Source organism: Vigna unguiculata, chromosome 4 (assembly GCF_004118075.2).
Source record: "Vigna unguiculata cultivar IT97K-499-35 chromosome 4, ASM411807v1, whole genome shotgun sequence".
Taxonomy (NCBI): Eukaryota; Viridiplantae; Streptophyta; class Magnoliopsida; order Fabales; family Fabaceae; genus Vigna; species Vigna unguiculata.
In genome coordinates this window covers 31,690,700-31,704,649 of record NC_040282.1, presented here as the reverse complement: position 1 = coordinate 31,704,649, position 13,950 = coordinate 31,690,700, and the positions used below count along the sequence as shown (strand labels likewise).

General features: G+C 29.8%; 1 pseudogene; it reads left to right on the top strand.

Moving 5' to 3' along the window:
- Nucleotides 1-9,882: 9,882 nt before the first annotated feature.
- Nucleotides 9,883-13,696, top strand: LOC114182045 (annotated as a pseudogene).
- The last annotated feature ends 254 nt before the right edge of the window (nucleotides 13,697-13,950 follow it).

Below are 13,950 nucleotides of genomic sequence, written 5' to 3'. Positions count from 1 at the left end.
AAACATTTGTGCCTTGTCCTAAAATTCACAAAAATGTTCACCCTAAATCCTATAAAACTCAATAATCCCTATAAAACTCAATAATCTCAAAAGCGGCACTCCTTTTCACCTTTTTCTCTTACGAAAACCTACTCAATAAAAAATTTCTCAAAAATAGAAATCACATTACATGGTGACGAAATGTTACCTAGAGCTTTCAACTTTCAATCCTTATGTTGGAGCTTTTAGCTTTCAATATTTGCAACCCAGACGCACACGAGTGTTGACGAAACGCAGACGCACACGAGATGCACATGAAACGCATAGGGCACTGCACAGAAGTGTTGATGAAATGCACCGCACATGAAACGCAAGACTGTTGACACTACGCAGATGAAAAGCACAACTGCGGCAGAAATGAACGAAGGCGTTGATGAAGAAGGGAGAGCACCACACACGAAACGAACGTAGATGAAAATGAATGGGCAAGCATAAATACAATGATGCTAATGAAGAAGGGAGGGCATCGCAGAAACGAAGACGAAAATCAGAAACAGAATGGGCACAACAATTGAATGGGCGTTAATGAAGAAGGTACTGCGAGGGCGTCGCGAATCACTATTGACGAATCGAAGACGGAAAGAAAGAGTGGTGCTGAAACGGACGTTGATGAAGAAAGAATGGACACGACACTAGAGTAGGCACGGACAAAGGAGGGAATGTGAGGGCGCCAATTTTCTTTTAATTAATAAAATGATCAAAACAATAGATAACGCTTGTTCAATTACATGCTCTCTATTTGTATCTCAATACATTGCACTTATTTCTATGAGTGCTCTTTTTTTATCTACTAAAATTAAAAAAGTAAATAAATAAAATATAGACGGTGCTTATATAGAAAAACACTATCTATGTAAAACAATTAGATAGCACTTATTTTATGAAGCGCTATCTTTTGGTTCCGTGTTTCTATAGACAACGGTTAATTAAAAAAGTGCTTTCTAAAATATGTTATCTATTGACAATTTTAGCGTAGTGTCAATATATATAAATTTTTAGTATTACCTCCTCTTATATTAATTTTTAAAAATACAATTTCATCAAAAACTTAGTGATAATACATAATTTTCATATTGAATCTCAAACAGGAAATTAAAGCTAACAACTCAATGAAACAACAATCTCAAATAAAGAAAATAAGTCAATATGTTTAAAAATATAATTAACCATATATCTAACATAAAAAAACAAAACAACATATATTAGAAATAAAATAAACCTTCGCACGTGAAACGCAAACAACAATAGAGAAGGTAGAGAAGGAAGCAACCCTAGATGCATTTTTTGGAAAAATACACAATCCCACCATAATGTGGCAGTACATGGACACAACAACAAAAAAATGAACTTTAGGAACAACAAGCCTCAAGGAAAAACACAAACTCAACAAAAAAACGCAAAAAAAGTTGAATAGGGAATAAAGAAAAACCATTCACCAGTGTTCTAGTGCAACAACGATGATGGAGAGTGGAAGTGTTGAAGAAATGGAGTTCAATAGCGAGAGTGGAGGTCATTAAGAAATCTTGTTCAAGGGTACAACGGACAACGAGGATGTGGAGTGCAATGGTGGGAGGAAGATTGTTCAATGATGGAGGAAGAAGAAAAAGAAAGTTATTGACTTTGCAAAGAAGAAGAAAGGACCAACAATGGTAGAGGAACAACATTCGTAGTGGAGGAGGACGAGATAATGAGAGTTACTATAGTGGTGTAATAAAATAGGGATTTCACACCTTTGTAAATTTTGTGAAAATTAAACCTAAGTCAAGATTTAGGCTTCAGTTCTTAATAAAATTGAACCATAGATCCTAATAGGCTTTAGTTTTATAAAGAATTGAGGCCTAAAGTGATAGAGGACTATCTCCTAAATTTTCAAGTGGTGTATGAATTTGAGGAGAAAGTCTCTTTATAAGAATGAGGGTATGATGGGGATTATCTTTTGATTCAATAAAAGAAGAACTTGAGGAGGAGCCTTTGCACTTTTAAGGGTATGAAGATCATGGCTTGAAACACAATTATAGAATAATTTTACGCAATTAAAAATATTTTGCAATTTTCTTTTAATTTTTAAAATAGTTTATCGTTGGGCGGGATGATTCGCTAAGCGAAGATTCGAGTCTGTTTTTGAATTTTGAATTTATTTTTAGGCCTGATGTCTTTGGGCTTGCTTTTAGGGTTTCTTAGGTGGCTTAAACATTTATGCCTATATATAGGGTCACAAAATGCATATGTAGACACCTTAAATGATCATTATATGAAAATTGGTCTTTCATTGAGAGAAGATTCTCTTGGTTCTTGGATTGTAACTCTGGTTCTTATCAAAGATTGAATTCTTTGTGTGGAATCTTCCTTGACTTATCAATCTTTTGGATTGTGGTGTTTCCAACTCTGGTTCTTATCAAATATGGCAATCTTTGTGATAAATCTGTATTAACTTATCAATTTGCTAAATTGTGGCATCTCTATCTCTTGTTTGTTTGTGTTCTTCTTTGATTTATTTTTGTTTGTGCCTTTTAAGGATTCAAATTCAGAAACGGTCGTACTCGTTCCTGGATAAGATCGTATCAAAAAGCTTGACACTAAAATAAAATATTTAAAATTAAGTGCCATTTTTAAAATTATTGAAAACATTTAGGTTTCAATTGTCTAGAAACCTAATGATGTTCCTCTTTAGCTTAGGTTTTTAAGAGAATTGAGGCCTAAACATTCATAATAATTTTAAAAATGTAATCTCGTTTGTAAACTTTGCTTTTCTTAAACACAAGACATATTAGGTGAAGTTAAATAAACTTTTTGTCCTATAGGCTTATCTAAAATTAGGTTGGAATCCTATTTATCACTTTATCACTGTACAACTCCCAAGTCTTTGATCGATAAGACTTAGGTAGTTAAGTGAGAAGACTATACAACTCTCAAATCTTTGAGCGATAACATTTGGGTCTTTAAGAGACAACACATATCTGTCATTATAAATACTTTTATTGTTTTTCTCTCGATCAGTTGTATCTTTTGGTTCATGTTGAATCAAACGGTTTCCACATATATTGCAAGTGTAAATAAGTAGTTGAGAACTAATTTGTCAAATAATTTGTGAATGGTTTACTGTTATTGAAGTATTTATAGATTTTTAATTTATGGGTTAATGGTTTTTATGACTAACGGCTATATTCTTATTACTATTTACTTCTTTGTCTCCATTTTCTACCTATAAATACCACCTAAGTGTATAGGGAAAGACACAACAACAAAGATAACAAATACTAACAAATACTAGAGTTCTCTTAAAAGTTTTCTTCTTTCCTATATTATCTTTAAGACAGTGGTGTTCATAAGGTCCGGAGATCTTTCGCTACACTCGATCGATCTGACGGATTATTATATCTTGGGAGAGAAACGCATATGATTTTAAACACATATGAGTGTGTATTTGTTTAGCACTAGAGACGTTTTCTCTCTAAGGATAGCGCTATGCTTGCCTCAACCCAGGATATTTCTACTTCTTACCTTTTATCTATTATTTATTATTGTTAAAATAATTGTTGATCTCTGATTAATATTCATTATTTTATATATTGTCTTAGTATTATTATTGATTTAATAATTATTATTATATCATTTTATATTTTTATTATTATTAGTATTATTTGAGTAATGATTTTCTAACACCTTTACCCACTTGTGTTAGGGACTATTGGTCCGTGGGATCTTACCTATCATTCACGAACCCAAGCTTTGAACACACATAGACTTAGATCTTTAAGACTTTAAGCGATAAAAGACTTATCTTAGGATAGGTTAAAACGTTACTTACCACCATAGACATATTATAAGCAAAGGTAGCATTAAGATTTAAATAAAGTATATAGAGCAATCATTAACACAATGAAGGCCTTATGTCAATTATTTTGGGTTTACGTTGCATAGTTCAAAATCGACATAAACATGCAATTTTACGTTAGACTATACTAGCTTCGACGTAAATAAGTTTGTGTCAATGAAAAAATCTACAATGAAATAAACATTTTTTTTAGCTTGTCTCACTTTAGCATGTTGTATATTAAAGAAAGAATTTTGATATAATTGAAGAAGAGTTGGTGAATCAAGAAGCCAAACTTAGGATAAAGGTTAGGTCACGTAGAAAAAAGATTAAGTTGTATATATTTAAGAGTATTACACCCTCAAACTTAAATAACATGTAAAACTAAATCTTCTTCTTAAATGACCAAACTTCTATCTTAAATTTGACTTCTTTGTTCGTTGACTCTTCTTCAACTTTATAAAATATATTTAATTTTGATATGCAACACCTTAAACTAAAACAAGTTTAAAAGTATCCATTTTAGTATAACTTTTTTTATTAGTTGTAAAAATGAACCAAGATGAAAATAGATGTTTAGTTTTGATTTTAAATTTCATAAAGTAAAACAATGCAAACTTTTTACCACTATTCTTACAATAACAAAAACAATGTATAGACAAGAGGCATTCATGCAAAGTCATAACTGGATTCCCAAATAAATAGTTAGGATCACAATTTAAAATAACAAACCTCAACAATGAAGCAAAGTCATGACTAAGATGAACCATGAGCAGTCCACAATGAAAGAATAAAACTTAGTTAGAAATGTTCCCTAATAATCAGCAACACAATTTCGTTATCGAAGAACAAATCTTAACTTGTAAGTGTGTTTTCAATGTGCTTTTTTTTAGTAAGAAATGACGAAGAAAATCTGAATTTGATATATAAAGAAAAATTTATGACAAATCTCTAATCGGCTTACAAAAAATAAATAATGAACCTAAGACTGCATATTAACACAAATCATCTTATCTATGTTATCCAATAAGGAGTTTGACATAAATTGTTTCCGTTTATTAATGAAAGTGCAACCACATTTTTTTTATGAGTTTTTTCGCTATTTGACGTAAATTAGGTGATCTAAATTTTTATGTTTGTGAATATAAAGTAGGTGATTTCAAGCAAAATAAGTTTCTATTAATAATACAACATAAAGTACAACTTAGGTCAATTTTCAAAAGAACACATTAAGTTATATTCTGGTTAAGAAAAATGTCAAATAATTCTTCATCAAAACAAAAAGAAAGTGCTTAAGACTTATTTAGGTAAAAAACAATCTATCCCTTGATCATGGGAGTAAAACTCTTATTTATAGAATAATCAGTTACAAAATGAGATTATCTTTTTTCCTAAAATATCTCTAAATATAATAACAACCTTACATTTATTCAACAACCAACTAAATCACTTAAAGGCCGAGTACAATTTATTAGACATTTTAACCTCGGCCCTACCCCGATCTTCCTGGTATCTTTTATCCCACCATGCCACCAGATTTTCCTAACCATGACCTCGGTAAACTACCGAGATAATCCACTGGCCGAGTACATATTCAATCTTGAGCGTAATTCTTGTACAAATTAATTTGTGGGGCTTTTAGATATTCAAAACAAAAAACACAAATGGACATTGAAATCCGAAAATCAAAATTGAAACTAAATTGCAAGAACATTAAAGTGTTAAACTAAACTATAGAAGCATTCAATGTAAGAAAATTAAACTCAAGAGCTTAGAGTGCATGAACATGTAGGAATGAAAATGATAAAAATGTAAACAAATCAAACACAAATTCAAGAACTAAACAAACTAAAAAAATTGTGATCTTGATGTCATTTTCATCCTATGAATTGATTTCATCCGTTACTGAAGAATGAAAACGCAACAACAAAGAAGGAAGATAAAAGGAGACAAAAACTAAATAATAAGAGAAGAGAGAAAAGAGAAGATCTAAATCGCTGAAAATTTTGCAAATGAATTTTGTCTGCAGTTTTTAGCACATTAATTAAAAGTCTTAAGTAGCCTCTGAAATCTAACGCTAATATGGGCTCTAATCAAGTCCTTATTACAAAATATAAGCTAATACAAGAAAAAAGCTAATTCATAAGGTTCTCTTTACAAATTTTTAATAAATATGCCTCAAGTTCTAAAAATCATAAAAATAACATAGGATTCCAAATCTAGCATAATCTTTTCTTGAAATATATTCTTTCACATATTTGTTACCACCTATGATGCACGGATACGATTCATGTATCACATACGACAAATATCCAATACGACGTTTATTTTAAAAATAATATGACACAATACGTGATAGATACGTAATATATGAATATTGAATATTGAAAAATGTACAATAATTCTTAAAAACATAACAAATATATATTGTTACTATGTGAATCCAAATAAAAACTATATGTACTAAAGTTGTCAACATAAAAAATATAAATTATTGTCATCACAAAAGTATTACTATCAATCTTAGTAACCAAAATCATTTTAGAGACCAATTTCCTATATCTAGAAACCAAACTAGAGATCAATTATATTGGTAACTAAAACCTTGGTAACTAATGTTATTGACCAATTGAGAAACCAATTACTTTGGTAGTCAAAACCTTGGTACCTAATGTTAGTGACCAATTTATAAACCAATTAATAATAAAAACTATTTTAATTATCAATTTAGAGACCAATTATAATTTTTTGGAACTATTTTAGTTGGCAATAATTTTTAATTTTTAAATTGGTACCTAAATTAGTCACTATATAGTAACTAATTATTTTTTGTCATTAAAATTAGTTGCCAAATTTTTTTTTTGTGGTGCACTACAACTTTATAAATTAGATACTTCATTAATAAAGTATCGATAAAGTATTCTACAATATCGGATACGAATACGTGTCGGACACGGATACATGACCCAAGTTGAAGTATCGTGCATTATAGATTACCACCCTAAGACCCACCTAGATGCATATTATTTCTTAAACTAGACTCTTTTACTCTTAATGCAATTTTTTTATTTTTCTTATTTTGAAAAAATATAAATTTTTATTTGGAAAAAATATTAAAAAAAAATTAATTGTAGAAATATGGAAATTTTGTTTAGAAAAAAGTTTTATTTAGAGAAAAGATTTCAAAATTAAATTTAAAAGTATAACAAAATATCAAAATTTTTAATTGAAATTTATAAAATTTTTAAAGTAGAAAAGTATTAAAATTTAAAGTAGAGAAATACATGAATTTGTTTCTAGGTTAGAATTCCATCTCCGAGGAGTCAAATTCTTACATTATTCATTATGGTCATTTTACACTCAATTTAATCTTGTAGAAACCAAATTCTAAACTGAATTTTTAAATATCTTTTTGTTGTTCAAATTATTTAAAATTAGAAGATGAAAAAATTAAATTAAAGATAAATAAAGATAAAGTAAAAACATTGTAGTAATTTTTAGAAAAATGTATATTTATTTGATTAAATTAAAACATGCCAGTGCTAACTAATTTTTTAATAATGAAAATTTACATAACACTAACATTTAAATTATAATTAAACATTTTCAATAAATAAATATACTTTTCAAAATATTCTTTTAAAAAAAGAAAAAAAAAATTATAATACTCGAACTTCTTAAAACATAAAAAAATAAATAAAATATTTGCATAGAAAAGCTCCAACTTCTATTTTTATATTTGTTTTTAAATAAATTTTAATACTTTTTTCTATTTTATAAATTTCAATTAAAATTTTTAATATTTTTGTTATATATTTAAATTTGTATTTTTTTATTTCTAATTAATTTTTTTAAATATCTATGTTTCTGTAGTTTTGGATATTCAACTTTATATTTTTGTAGAATAAAAAAATTACATTTTTTGAAAAAAAAATAAAAAAATTGTGCCAGAAATAAAGATAAAAAAGAGAGTCTACTGCAAATAAAAAAATCAATTTAGCAAATCATATATTTTGAAGCATTTGAAGTATAAAATATAATACAACTAAAATAAGATAAAAAGGATATTTACAAAGAAAGTATAATAAAACTGATTGATAAAAAATAGAAATAAACTAAAAACAAAAGTAAAACAACAATGCAATGACTACGCCAATTTTATAAAACTGAATATAAGCTATGTATTATCACCTTTCAACGTTCTGTTTTTTTAACATTAATTAACGTTAAAGATTTGATTGTGTCAATTTCAACATTGGTATTGCTGACAACCATGATATTGAAATCTGTAATTCAATTACGACGTATATAAGTTGATTATAAAACTAAAACTGATATTGAAAGACTAAAAAAATCAATATTAGTATAACAAGTTTTCTATAGAAATATCACAACATGCCACTTGCTATATCAGTAGAAATTTTCTTGAGGGATTTTAGAATAACTTCCAGTTCTTCGAATCCATTACATCAATTTGACAAAGAGACACTCTTTTTTAGTTTATTAATTAATTATTAATTTATTCTTTTCATTTCTTTTATAACATAAATAATTGATAATTTAATAAAGCAATATTGATGTATATACATTTTTAAAAAGTAACTATCTTTATTTTTTTTTATCATATATATATATATATATATATATATATATATATATATTGACGGATCTTGATTACAACATTTGGAGGGGCTAAAACAATATAATTATTTGATTATTAGATTGAATCATTAGTATAATGTTTCAAAAAATAATTCATCTAACTGAACAATTTGACCATTAGGTTGGATAATTAGTACAATATTTCAAAATATGTGAAGAAATAAAATCAATTTTGTTTTCATCTTCACCAACAACTTCTCTTCTATCATTTTAAAGAATGAATATATGGTTTTATTCTTCATCAATATACTTTTAAAAAAATTAATATTAAAAAATAATTTATCATAATCTAATGAGAATTTGAGAGTCGTAAATTATTAAAAGAAAAATATATTATAATCAAGTCACAAAATCGATTTGAAAAAACATATAATACATTATTTTTTCTTCTATATTCATAAAAAAATAAATATACAAAGTTCATAAAATAAAAAATAATGTTAATAACTATTAAACTAATAATTCATTATCAAGGGAGACAAGAGGATTACCTTTTTTTCTTCAAGGAAAAAAGAGAACAAATGACAAATGAGAACAAAAGTAATGAGTTCGTGTCTAACTTTTTTTTTTCTAAAACAAAAAGAAAACATACAAGGCTGAAAGATGAGTATAAGTTTGTGAAAACCTAAAAAGACAATGAGAAATAAAATAAAAATATCTTAATAAATATTTATTTTAATCACTATTTTAGTTTTTGTTTTCAAAAATGTAAATTGGTTCTCAAGTTGATTTAGTCTAATTTGGTTTCGATTTTTTAATCAAAATTTGACATTTTTTTGACAAAAACAAGAAAAAAATAATTAAACCTAAATATTTTTCCTCTTTATTATATTTAATTTTATATTTTATTATTTATTAACATTAAGTATTATGTTTTATTAAAAAAATTAAGAAGACACAAAATTTAAATTTCTATCAATTTTTAAAATTCATTACTTATAATTTAAAAAAGTTTCAAAATTTTAAAAATATTAAAAAATCAAAAATATATACATAACTAGAAAAAATCAAAAATATTTTGGGAAGTCACAGTCCCTCCCTGTTTCATATATAATCCGCCAATATATATATATATATATATATATATATATATTTTATATTTATTTATTTATTTTTTCTTTTTTTGCTTTCTTTTTCTTTTTTTCCTTTCTAAGGTAGTTGAGATATTGATGAAAATTTTGGATGTGCATTAAACATTTAATAACCCTCAGAAATTGTATCACTAATATTATATATGAACAGTGGCAAAATTTCTTTTATAACTGATGCAATCTCTTTCTATCGTGTGTAATAAGATCAGAGAAAAGTCATCATGAGTTAGTTGCTTCATCAAAGTCAACGAATCCCTGTCCCTACCCATTATACGTGACTTTTCTGTAATATAGTAAACAATTTTTTCCACCACCTCTGCCATTGCAAAACATTGAATTCACCCACCAGATCTCATCTCAAATGTAACACAACTACTTGCTAATTGCTCCTTACCGATAACAACCTCGTTATACTGCAAATATAAGTTGTTTTACTACTTTCTCATCCTTCGTAGTATCTTTGAAGTTCTTAAATCATGGCTCGGAGAATCTCATCACCCTTGTCTTCTCCCAGGCGTACATGGATTCATGATGTTTTTCTAAGTTTTAGAGGTGAAGACACTCGTTCTCAGTTTACTAATAATCTTTACCATTCCTTGTGCCAAAAGGGGATTCGTACTTTCATCGACCAGGAAGGTCTTAGAAGAGGGGAAGAAATTACACCTTCTCTTTTTCACGCAATTCAAAGTTCAATGATTTCCATCGTTGTCTTCTCAATTATGCATCTTCAACCTATTGCTTAAATGAACTTGTAAGGATCCTTGAATGCGCGAAGGAAGAAGGTCGATCAATTTATCCAATATTTTATGGAGTGGATCCATCAGAAGTTCGACATCAGACTGGAAGTTATGCAGAAGCATTGTCAAAACACGAAGCTAGGTTCCACAACGACGCTGACACCGAGAAGGTACAAAAATGGAGGAAGGCCTTACATGAAGCAGCTAATCTATCAGGCTGGCATTGCAAATATTGGTATTTCATACTATCCTTTTATCACACAATTTAGCCTGTTTTTGTTATATAAATTATAAACCCTATTTTTGCTGATAATTTTCGTATTAATACTAATAGGGAAGAAAGTGAAATAAATCGTACATGGATCTTGATCTATAAAATTTGAGAGTTGGAGGCAAATATTTCTGTGATTGAAATGAACGAACTAAACACGAATATGCTTTAGTTCACATGTTTTCTTATTATGTATAGGTATCAATCAGAATATGAGTTTATCAGAAAGATTGTTGAAGAGATATCTGAAAAGATAAATTACATCCCTTTACATGTTGCTGATAATCCAATTGGGCTGGAGTATGCAGTGAAAGGAGTGAAATCCCTCCTTGGAGATGAGTCGGATGTCAACATGATAGGAATTTATGGTATCGGGGGTATTGGTAAAACCACCACTGCTCGTGCTGTCTATAACACTATTTTTTGGCATTATGAAGGTTCGTGTTTTCTACCTGACATTAGAGAAAAGGCAGTTAATAAGAACGGGATTGTCCAACTCCAAGAAATACTACTTTCTCATATTCTCAAGGGGGAAGATATCAAAGTGGGAGATGTCAATAGAGGAATACCATTAATAAAACAGAGACTTCAACAGAAGAAGGTCCTTCTAGTTCTTGATGATGTTGACAAATTAGAGCAGTTAAAGGCACTTGCTGGGGGATGTGATTGGTTTGGCTCTGGAAGTAGAATCATCATCACTACAAGAGACAAGCACTTGCTAGATGCTCATGGGGTGGTTAACTTATATGAGGTTAAACCATTACATATTGAAAAAGCTTTGGAATTGTTTAACTGGCATGCCTTCAGAAGTGGTAAAGTTGGTCCACCATACATGAGTATTTCCAAGCGTGCAGTTTCTTATGCGTGTGGCCTTCCGTTGGCTCTGGAAGTTATAGGATCCCACTTATTTGGAAAAAGCTTAGATGAGTGCAATTCTGCATTAGATAAATATGAAAGTATTCCTCATCAGAAGATTCATGAAATACTAAAAGTAAGCTATGATGGTTTGGAAGAAAATGAGAAGGGAATTTTTCTAGACATTGCTTGTTTCTTCAATACCTGTGAACTGGGCAATGTCACACCAATGCTAAAAGCGCATGGCTTTCATGTAGAAGATGGTTTGAGAGTGCTGGTTGACAAATCTCTGATAAAGATTGATTCTTTCGGTTTTGTGAGGATTCATGACCTAATTCGAGACACAGGTAGAGAGATTGTAAGGCAGGAATCAACACTTGAGCCAGGAAGACGTAGTAGATTATGGTTTGACCAAGACATTGTTCATGTTTTGGAAGAAAATACGGTATGTTGATATTAAAAACATCTCTGCAATTTTTTCTCGATAAATCCCTGTATTAATTTATCGATTTTGTTGAATACATGGTAGATTTAATATTTATATATTTATCCATGGATGGCATAGCTAATTAAAGTGCGCGTTTTTGTGGATAAACTCTTCTTTGGCATGGAAGGGATCTGATAGAATAGAATTCATAAAGCTTGAAGGGTACAACAACGTACAAGTGCAATGGGATGGAAAAGCCTTCAAGGAAATGAAGAACTTGAAAATTTTGATAATCGAAGATGCAACCTTTTCTGTAGGCCCCGAGCATCTACCAAATAGCTTAAGAGTGCTAGACTGGAATTGCTATCCTTCGCCATCTTTACCTTCTGATTTCAATCCCAAACGTTTTGAGATACTCCTTATGCCTGAAAGTTGCCTTCTGATGTTCAAACCACAAAAGGCATGTTTATCTTCCAAAGCTTTTGTTCTCAACATGAGTTTCTACCTTAATTGACCCATTCGGTTTTTATGTTGCAGATGTTGGAATCATTTTCTGTAATAAACCTTGAAGATTGCAAGTTCTTAACTGATCTACCGAGCCTACGAGAGGCATCACTCTTAACAACTCTGCGTCTCGATAGATGTTGTAATTTAGTTAACATTGATGAATCAATTGGGTTTCTTGATAAGCTTCGGTTGTTGAGTGCTAAAGGGTGCACCAAGCTGAAAACTCTTGCACCCTGCATCATGTTGACTTCTCTTGAAACTTTGGATCTTGGGATGTGCTATAAGCTTGAGAGTTTCCCAGAAGTATTGGAAAAGATGGAGAAAATAAGGACAGTATATTTAGACGCCACAAACATAGAAAAATTGCCATTTTCAATTGGAAATTTTGTTTGGCTTGAACTATTGTCCTTGAAGGGGTGCAGGAGGCTTCATCAGCTACCAGGTAGTATAAGCATAATGCCGAAAGTTAGAGTGGTAATTGGTTATGGGCATGAAGCATATAATTTTTTTGAAAAGGAGTTGAGCTCAGAGGTGTCTCCAATGGCCATGTTTATTGGTGGTTCTAACCTATATCTTGATGTGTATTATCCATACATGAATCCCAATAATGGCATCCAGGTATGCAGTCCTAATCCTCTTATCCATTCTGATTTCAATTTGTTATTCTCAAAGCTCATAAGGGAAGAAGACTGGTATGGCAGATGCAGGGTATCAGTGATGCATTTCTCGTTTCGAAACAAATTTCCTAAGATAGCGCTATGTTGTTCATTATTTTTTCCTGCGATGAAAAGCGTCATGATAATGACTTTCAACTTCAGAGTATTCATTAATGATACTTTGCAATTCAGTGGTATGTGCAATTTCATGTTTAGAGGGCTAGAAATTATACTTTGGTGTGATCTAGAAGGGAAAGTGGAGGGGGTGTGTTCAGAGCAAGAGTGGAATAGAGCTGAGATTGCGTTTGAGGTGGACTTCCCTATGCAAAGAAATACTAGAAATGGAATCACAACAAATAGCATTGGTATAGGAAATCTAAGTTGGAGCCTAATTGGTGTGTATGAGGAAGGAAATAATAAGGAGGATATAGAATTTGAAGATCCCATGTCAATTTTTCCATTAAGTAGCACAGAACCTCCTTCTTCATTACCTAGTTCTTTGTACTATGTCGTTAGTAGAGGAATTCCTCAAGAATGGGTGGATATGGATTAAAAAAGTTTCTGTATTTACAATTATTACGTTCGTAACGGAGCTCACAAGTGAATTTTGAACAAGTTAATTAGGTTGTTGTAGTTACTCTACTTCTTAAAATATCATGTTTCAGTGAAAAGGAATGGCCTTCAATGCTCTTGTGAACTTCTATTTCCAGCTTAGATGTGTGAATTAAGTTGAGTTTAGAATGATGTAAAATTAGACTTTTAGGTTGTTGCCTCTATTTAAACCGAGACTTCCTAACAAGAACTAATTAGGACAAAAACAACAATATATGTCTCAATATTTTTTAAAATTAAATAAACAAAAAAAAACTAGATAATAATAATAAACAAAAA